Genomic DNA, 9537 nt, shown 5'->3' with positions numbered 1-9537 from the left:
ACGGGAGAGGCCACAGCAGTGAGAGGCCCGCGTACCACCAAAAAAAAAAAAAAAAAACTAAAAATAGAACTACCGTGCGACCCAGCAATCCCACTGCTGGGCATATACCCAGAGAAAACCATAATTCAAAAAGACACATGCACCCCAATGTTCACTGCAGCACTATTTACAATAGTCAGGATGTGGAAGTAATCTAAATGTCCATCAACAGAGGAATGGATAAAGAAGATGTGGTACATATATACAATGGACTATTACTCAGCCATAAAAAGGAACGAAATTGGGTCATTTGTAGAGATGTGGATGGACCTAGAGACTGTCATACAGAGTGAAGTAAGTCAGAAAGAGAAAAAATATATATTAACACATATATGTGGAATCTAAGAAAAATGGTATAGATGATCTTATTTGCAAAGCAGAAATAGAGACACAGACGTAGAGAACAAATGTATGGCTACCGAGGGGGAAGGGTGGGGTGGATGAATTGGGAGATGGGGATTGACACATATACACTATTGATACTATGTATAAAATAGATAACTAATGAGAACCTGCTGTATAGCACAGGGAGCACTGCTCAGTGCTCTGTGGTCACCTAAATGGGAAGGAAATCCAAAAAAGAGGGGATATATGTATATGTACAGCTGGTTCACTTTGCTGTACAGTAGAAACTAATACAACATTGTAAAGCAACTATACGGCAATAAAAATTTAAAGAATAAAGTGGGCGATGTTAGATTGGGTGAGCTCCTGGATTTTCAGATTTTATTAAACCACTAGTAATTAATGGACTCTCGCTACTTATTATTTTAAGCTCGTCATTCAACCAACAGATGGTTGCACCTGAAAAAAGATTCTTAGAAATAAACCATGGGGGCCTCTCAGATTCATTCACCAATCCATCAACCAGTGCCACTTACTGGCTGTGCAACCTTGGACTTGTCTTGGATTTCTCATCTATTAATAGAAAATAGTATTGGAGCCTCCCTCACAGGATTGTTGAGAAGATTAAATGTGACGTAGTACAGAAAACTCTTAAGACAGAACCTGACATACAGCATACTCAACCTTAGTTAGGGGGGTGGTTGTCCTTGCCACTGCTGCAGTTATGACTGGACACTGTCCCTGCCCTTAAAAGGCTTCTGGTCTGGCGGAGGAGGGGGTGGCACAAACACGGACACCCAGGGAGTAAGACAAGTCGAAGCGTGGCTGGCGGAGTCCAGAGAGCGATCGTGTCATTGGCGGTGAGGGCGTGTGGCCCTCGCAGGTACAATACAGAACTCCTAATAGTGTCACAGCACTAAAGAGGCTGCTTTTATTTTAATGCTGCTTGAGACTGAATTCTCTCCAACATAAACAAATACGTACACAGACTAGGAGCCAAGCCAAGACCCTGGAATTGTGGCTACAGAAAAGGGGTCCTTTGGTGAGATCTATTTTCCATTTTCAGGCATGGGAGAAGGTGCCCTCAAATCACCCCACCCAGATGCCTGGGGTGGTGAGAGGTGCTGGTGGCCATCCCTGAGCTAAGTCCCATGAGAAAAAGTGGACACATCCACTGGGGACCGAGAGCAGGTTTGGCCGTGCCCCTCCTCCAGCCAGATTCATGGCAAACCCAGACCGCCTCCGCCAACCGCCTTGTAATTAGAACTAACTTCCCTCTCCGTGGTTCTGTAAATGCAAACGCATTTGAGAGCAACCAGGAAGCTTTTTTGGAGCGAGTCAATCGAGGAATCAAAACCGCTTCAACTCCAAATTCAAAAGTTAATTTTGCAGAAGTAACCAGGTGACATCATCCAGGAAAACACGCCACTGGCCCCGGGCAACCACGCACTCTCTGATCTATGCTCCCGACGGGAGGCTGTCCGAAAGCAAGAAAGTGATCACACGAGCGCTTCTGAGGAGAGAATCCCAGGCTCTTCCAGGGCTCCCGGCCCTCCAGCTCCAGAGCCAAAGCTCACGCTGGAGGCAGGAAGTTCAAGCTATGCTCCACACACTCCACCAAGAAGGCGGGGGAGCTTACAGTGCAGACCTTAGATTCACACAGAATGCTTTATTTGTTTAATGGCCTTGAGTACGTGGGGTCTTTAATCCTCACGTCTGTGGACACATCAACAATACCTGCCATCTGTCGCCTGTCATCATGGGCCGGGTTGCGGGCTAAAGTGTTTTGCATACATTGCCTTTGAATCCTCACAAAAGCCCTGTGAGAAAGTTCCTGCCGTTATCCTCCCCGTCGCGCTGCGGGACACACAGGCTGGGTAAAAGATGTAAAGCGCAGGACGGCCGTCTGGGATGAGGCTTGACCATTTTGCTCAGAGTGGACGGTTTTTCATTCCTGAACCAAACGAATGAGCTTCATTCAGAAAGTCGTCCATTTAGGGATTATTGGATGGCAAATTTTGGCTGCCTCACCTTCAAAAGAAGGGGCAGGCAGGAAGGCGCTCAGCTCAGGGGACTAATAGTCCCATCCTGCATCCTTGGAAGGCAAGTGAAGCTGGGTCGGTAACTCAGATCGTGACTGCTTTCTCCCTGAGCCCCAGGAGGGCTGAAACCCGAAGGGCAAGGGGCAAAGCGCAGAAATCCAGCCCCCTGACACGAAAGGGCCCGCCCTTCCCGACCAGGCCACGCCCCGTTTCCCACGCTCTGCCCAACCCCTGCGGCCACGCCCTCTAGGCCACGCCTCTCCCGCGGCCCTCGATCCTCCTGGTACCTGGTTGAACTGCCCCTTCTCCAGTCCTGAGGGTAAGAGGCTCCCAAGTGGCCCCTAAAAGACGTTTCTCAGGGATTTGTTTCCTGAGGCTTCCCAGGCACAGACGTGAGTGGGCAGTTCAGGCCCTCAGTGAGAGCCTTTGAAATGCGAGGACGAGGGTCTCAATCCTATCAGATCCTAAGTTTGCTTTTAAATTACGGATGTTTTGCACGAGATAAAATGCTTGATGCCATATCCTACCTACTCTCCTAGTTTCCAAAGCAAAACGTAATATAATGCCCTAACTCACGGTGATATAAGGAAACCGTCACACGCCCGCACGGATAAGCAGAATTCAGCAACAAATGCTTTTGCTGCATTTGGAGACAAACCCCATGTTTGCTGATATGACTTTTCCAAAATAGTGAACGACTCTATTTAAAGCTTCAAACAAAGCAAAGTACGATTCTTCCTCATATTACACATTCCTGGAAATTTTACTGCCTATTTTAAGAATGCAAAAAAAAAAAAAGCTTCTTATTTGTAAAACAGAACTGACCTCTAGACTCAGATCATTATAAACAGGTTTTTTGCTACGTAAATATCCAGTGGGACATCACACGGCCCTGCTGGAGGGGACAGTTCTTCCTCAGCAGCTCACGGTAGGACATCGAGCATCCCTGGCCTGCCTCCATGAAATGCCAGTTTTGCTGCCTCCATCATTGTGACAAGTGAAGAAAAAAAAAAAAAAGAAAAAAAAAAACCTCACAAATACCCCAAATTTCCTCTAAAGGGCGCTGCTGCTTTGGCTGAGAACCACTGGCATAGAATAAGGAACAGACTCCACTACTGAAAAAGGCAGGGCAAACCCCAAAGGCACAAGCATCCAGCAGTGAGGATCCAGCCAGAGACACCTCCCCCACAAAATAACAGCACTTGGGGGCCATGCGCAGAGCTCGGGTCCACTTGAATGTCCTTCTGCCTTTTCTGGACCTTTCCCATGACGCTTCTACCCATATTAGCATTTATGCTCTTTCACTCATGCCTGGAAGAGCAAGTGATTAGCAACAAAAGAAACCCAACCTGAAAGCCACCGTAAGGAGGAGAGGGATAGGAAATCTCGGGAAGGTGGGTGGGAACGGATTTTTCTTTTCTAAGTGCTGAGCCTCTGGGTTTAGCAATGGGCACTGTCACTTAGAATGAGGGCCCTACCCTGCTACAGATACTGTCTCCTCTCCGATTTAATGTGAAAAGATGGGGAACCAGGTGGCGGCCCGTGGACTGCACCCCAGCAGCCCAGTCTTGCATTTGGGATAACTCTGACTCACATGCCAGGTCCTCAAACATGGCTGCAACCTGGGATCACATGGAAGACTTGAAAAATGCTGAGGCCGGGACTTCCCTGGTGGCGCAGTGGTTAGGAATCCACCTGCCAATGCAGGGGACACGGGTTCGAGCCCCGGTCCGGGAAGATCCCACATGCCGCGGAGCAACAACTACTGAGCCACAACAACTAAGCCCGTGCGCCACAACTACTGAGCCTGCGCTCTAGAGCCCGCGAGCCACAACTCCTGAGCCCACGTACCTACAGCCCGTGCTCCGCAACAAAGAGAAGCCACCTCAATGAGAAGCCCACGCACTGCAGCAAAGAGTAGCCCCCGCTCGCCTCAACTAGAGAAAGCCCGCGCGCGGCAACGAAGACCCGACGCAGCGAAAAACATAATTATTTATTTTTTAAAATGCTGAGGCCTGGGTCCTACCTGCAAAGATTCTAAATCAGGGGTCTGAGGCGTTGCCTGTGCACGGGGTTTGTCAATCTTTCCGGGTGATTCTAAGGGGAGGCCAGGGCTGAGAATCACGGTCTTACACTAGGAAAGCAGCGGCCTCAGGAGTATTGAGAAGATGCTGTCTCTTAAAAATAAAAGGTGACTATTACCACATGACAGCAGATTCACCCCTGGAAAGTATGATTTTTTTCAAGCTTTCCAACTGTTTAAAAAAAAAAAAAAACAATTTGAATTTATAGACTGTTTTTTTCCCCCTTCCAGCAGATATTGTCTTCTGGTGCTTTTTAGAGTTGTGCTTACGTTTTGATACTTCCAGTGCAGTCAGGGTCTGTCAGCGCTGGCTGAACTTAGAGCCTGTCCGGTTTGCAGGTAGCTAACACGTACGGTATTCAAGTGCCTTTGGAGCTGGAGTAATTTAAGGATCTGACTTAAAGAAATCCAGATGTGGCTCCCCCGCTTAGCTTCTGGAAATCCTGGAAGTCCCCAAAATGGTTCCCAGGGTTTGGTTAAATGAGGCATTTCAAGTGCATTTGTTACAGAGGCCCCACTTGATGGTGAATATCTTTTTAGTGATTATTTCAAATGTTGCATCTGGGTCTCTGTTTGACATATGATGATGAATGTAGAAAGCTGAAAAGCAGAAGCGGGGAACTTCTCCTCCTGGGGAGGGGGCCAGTGGGAGAGTGGCTCATGTAGACATGAAAACTATTCAGGTGACATGGAGTCTGGGGACAGGACAGGAGGGTTCAGAAGCAGACGTCCACAGCAAGCAGAGGAAGACTGGGCGGGAGAAAGCCTCTCTCCGAGCTCACCCTTACAGAGTAAGAAGGTGGGGAGGGTGGGATGGAGACTCTTCCAAGAGGCCCACATCCTCCTCACCCGGAGTCCTTTCCTTCAGCACGTAGATGGGTTGGCCAGTTCCTTGCCCAGCCCGCAATTTCTCTCTTTCCTTCAGAGAAGACCTTCTGCGGAGCCCCGTCTGGGTCTCCAGCGCCCTGCCCTCGCTCCCACAACACGCGCCCTGGAATGGATTCCTCCAGTGGTACACAAGCCTCCACATTGCCACGCCCAGTGCACATCCTTCAGTCCCCATCTGTGGCTTTATTTAAAGGCTTTACCTACTCATATTCCATATTAAACAAAGAGAGGAAGTCCCTTTTCTATGATGACAGGGCAGCAGGAACCAATCTGCACCTTCACCAGCCCATACAGGGCAATAGGAACCCAGACTGAAAACAGAGCTACCACGTGACCCAGCAGTCCCACTCCTGGGCATACATCCGGAGAAAACCATAATTTGAAAAGACACATGCACCCTAATGTTCATTGCAGCACTGTTTACAATAGCCAAAACATGGAAACAACCTAAATGTCCAGAGATAGGTGAATGGATAAAGAAGATGTGGGATATATGTATGCAATGGAATACTACTCAGCCATAAAAAAGAATAAAAATAATGCCATTTGCAGCAACATGGATGGACCTAGAGATTATCATACTAAGTCAGACAGAGAAAGACAAATACCACATGATACCGCTTGTATGTGGAATCTAAAAATATGATGCAAATGAACTTATTTACAAAACAGAAATGGACTCACAGACTTCAAAAACAAACTTATGGTTACCAAAGAGGAAAGGTGAGGGGGAGGGATAAATTAGGAGTTTGGGATTAACATGTACACACTACTACTATATATGACATATACATACACATACATACAATATAACACATACATACTATATATAACATATACATATACTATGTATAACATATACATACTACTACTATATATAAAATAGATAGTCAACAAGGACCTACTGTCTAGCACAGGGAACTCTACTCAATATTCTGTAATAACCTGTGGGAAAAGAATCTGAAAAAAAAAAAAAAAAAAAAAAAGGGGGGCTTCCCTGGTGGCGCAGTGGTTGTGCGTCCGCCTGCCGATGCAGGGGAGCCGGGTTCGCAAAAAAAAAAAAAAAAAAAAAGAATCTGAAAAAGGGTGGCTATATGTGTATGTATAACTGAATCACTTTGCTGTACACCTGAAACTAACACAACATTGTAAATCAACTATACTCCAATATAAAATAAAAATTAAAAAAAAAATGTTGGCCAACACAGTCCTGCATTAGTTAAGTGCTTCTCCATAGCAGTTACTTAATCTTCTGTTTGAGCCAGCTCTTAACGTGGTTTTCAGTGCTGTCTCTTAAGGCAGATTAGATCTAAGATTATAGGCAGATTAGAGGGCTAGGCTTCCTTAGCTCTGTAAGGAAGATGAAGTCTGTCTTTGAGCTGTTCAGTCTCCTTGCTCGAGTGTCTTTCCCCCTTTCTGATTTTGCGATCACTGGACCACACACACCACTGCCAGTGTCTGGGGCCTCGGTGCCGCTCGCCTCCACACCCCTGGCCTCCTCTAAGCCAGAAAAGAGCCATATGGGCCTGCTCTTTCTGAAACAGAGGGCCCTGAACACCTCCTGTATCTCGAGAAGGGCTTTTTTTTTTTTTTTTTTTTTTAACCCCTGCCATCAGCTCGGGTAAACCAAGCCAAGAGAGAATATTTTGCACACAAGAAAGAGTTCATCCCCCTGAAGATGGAGTCAGGGAATGAGACTTTCAGGAATAAATAGGTCATTGTATGGTGGTTGCAATCAGACAGTCTTCATTTCCGCAAATGAATAGAATCACACAGCGGAAGGGGTCTGGCCAGGTCTGACACACCTTCCTGGTCCCAGAGAAAGAATGTCCCTTCACTGAGTGACCCCAGAGAAAGGGGCTATGCCCTCCTTCTGTCCCGTCTGTCCAAAATTCCTCAAGAGACGCTCCCAGGACATTCCTGCCCGAGGGGATCTGGCTGTTACCTGCCCTTCATCTCAGCTCAGAGTACCTGCCACATCACTCCCTCGGCTCCAGCTGGCCTGCTGTAGGTTCTGTCCATCAGACAAGGCTGAGCCACAAGCTGCTCTCTCTGCCTGGAATATTCTCTCCAGGAAGCCTGGATCAGGACCCCTGCTATGAACACCCTCTCCTGCATAATCCTTGGGAGAGCTGACAATCCCCCAAGTGGTATGAAGTGGTCAGTGAAAATGTAAGAAGTACAGGGATTAAGGTCTCTCCATACACACAGAGAGGCCCACAGCAGTGAGGCAGGAGATAGATGGGCCCCAAGCTAAACAGACAAAAGACAGAGACCACATATTTCTCATTCTTGAGGTCAGGGAGACCTTCCTGACTATACATGCGCGGAAAAGCTCCTCAGAGGTCAAAAGGGGAGTGATATCAACCTACCCATAGGCCTCTTTGCTGGAGTCCATCTTGGCTAAGAAATGCACGCACACACGGGAGGGTCCTGAGATATACCAAGTACAGACTCAGATCCAGGCAAAGCAAGATGACTGGCCAAGGAAACCTGAAAGAAATGCCCCATATAAGTGACTTAAACTCCCACGAGGACACGACTCTCTGAGTCTGCCCGTGTGTCTATCCTCCGAATAAACACTTCACTTGTTTCACTACTTTCTGTCTTTGTGGGAATTCATTTCTGCAAAGCTGAAGGGCCAGGGCCTTGTCACTGGTCATTAGTCTAGTGGCTAGGATTCAGCACCCTCTCCATTATGTGCTGACCTCAATCTCTGGCCGGGAACCAAAATCCTACTTCAAACCACTGCAGGCCAAGGCTACCCAAGATCAGCAGGACCTGCTAAAAACCATGAAGGACGATGCTCTTCTGTGGAACCAGGTGGAAGCGGGCTGGGAGGCTCATATAGTTTCCCCCCTCCATGTCATCCAGAGCTTAAAGACTCCCTCCGAGTTCAGCGGCGTTGCTGCCACCTGGTGGTCATTTCTGGAACTTCCTCCAAGAGACTTGCAAGCCCTGCTCCTCACTAAATCCAACTTCCTTCATCTCAGCTTTGGCCACGGGTGTACAAACGTTACACCCCACCAGTGGTACGCAGCCACGGCCCTGGATGAATGTGTGAGGCAGGTGGCATTTGTACTCATTTCAGGGCCTCCCTTTCAGAACGACTCAGTACCTCTCATCATTCCTATTTGGGGGAAAGTGATAAACTAAAGCACTAGAAAACTAATGTTTCCCTCTTATCACCTTAGAGCTATAGGAAGATGGCAATGTTTAATCAAAGGGTCGAGCATCCAGTGGTGGAATTCCAAGTATCAGAGGCCAGAACTGTTATGGACTGAATACTGGTGTCCCTCCTAAGTCCACGAGTTGAAGCCCAAATGCCTAACATGATGGTATGTGGTGGGGGGAGGGTGCCTTTGGAAGGTAATGAAGGTTAAATGAGATCATGAGGGTGAGGCCCTCCTGTTAGGATTAATGCCCTTCTAAGAAAAGACATCTGAGTCTGAGAAAATAATTGAAGAGATTATAGTTGAAAATTTCCCTAACATGGGAAAGGAAATAGGCAATCAAGTCCAGGAGGCGCAGAGAGTCCCATACAGGATAAACCCAAGGAGAAACATGCCGAGACACATATTAATCAAACTATCAAAAATTAAATACAGGGACTTCCCTGGTGGTGCAGTGGTTAAGAATCCACCTGCCAGTGCAGGGGACATAGGTTCAAGCCCTGGTCCGGGAAGATCCCACATGCCGCAGAGCAACTAAGCCCGTGCGCCAACCCAACACAGCCAAAAAAAAAAATAAATAAATTTATTTTTAAAAATTAAATACAAAGAAAAAATATTAAAAATCAGCAAGGGAAAAGCAACAAATAACATACAAGGGAATCCCCATAATGTTATCAGCTGATTTTTTCAGCAGAAACTTTGCAGGCCAGAAGGGAATGGCAGGATATATTTAAAGTGATGAAAGGGAAAAACCTACAACCAAGATTACTCTACCCAGCAAGGATCTCATTCAGATTCAACAGAGAAATCAAAAGCTTTACAGACAAGCAAAAGCTAAGAGAATTCAGCACCACCAAACCAGCTCCACAACAAATGCTAAAGGAACTTCTCTAGGCAGGAGACACAAGAGAAGAAAAAGACCTACAAAAACAAACCCAAAACAATTAAGAAAATGGTAATAGGAACA

The sequence above is a fragment of the Physeter macrocephalus genome, chromosome 11, assembly GCF_002837175.3.
Source record: "Physeter macrocephalus isolate SW-GA chromosome 11, ASM283717v5, whole genome shotgun sequence".
NCBI classification, from domain to species: domain Eukaryota; kingdom Metazoa; phylum Chordata; class Mammalia; order Artiodactyla; family Physeteridae; genus Physeter; species Physeter macrocephalus.
The sequence above is the reverse complement of the archived record's forward strand: the minus strand, read 5'-3'. Positions refer to the sequence as shown.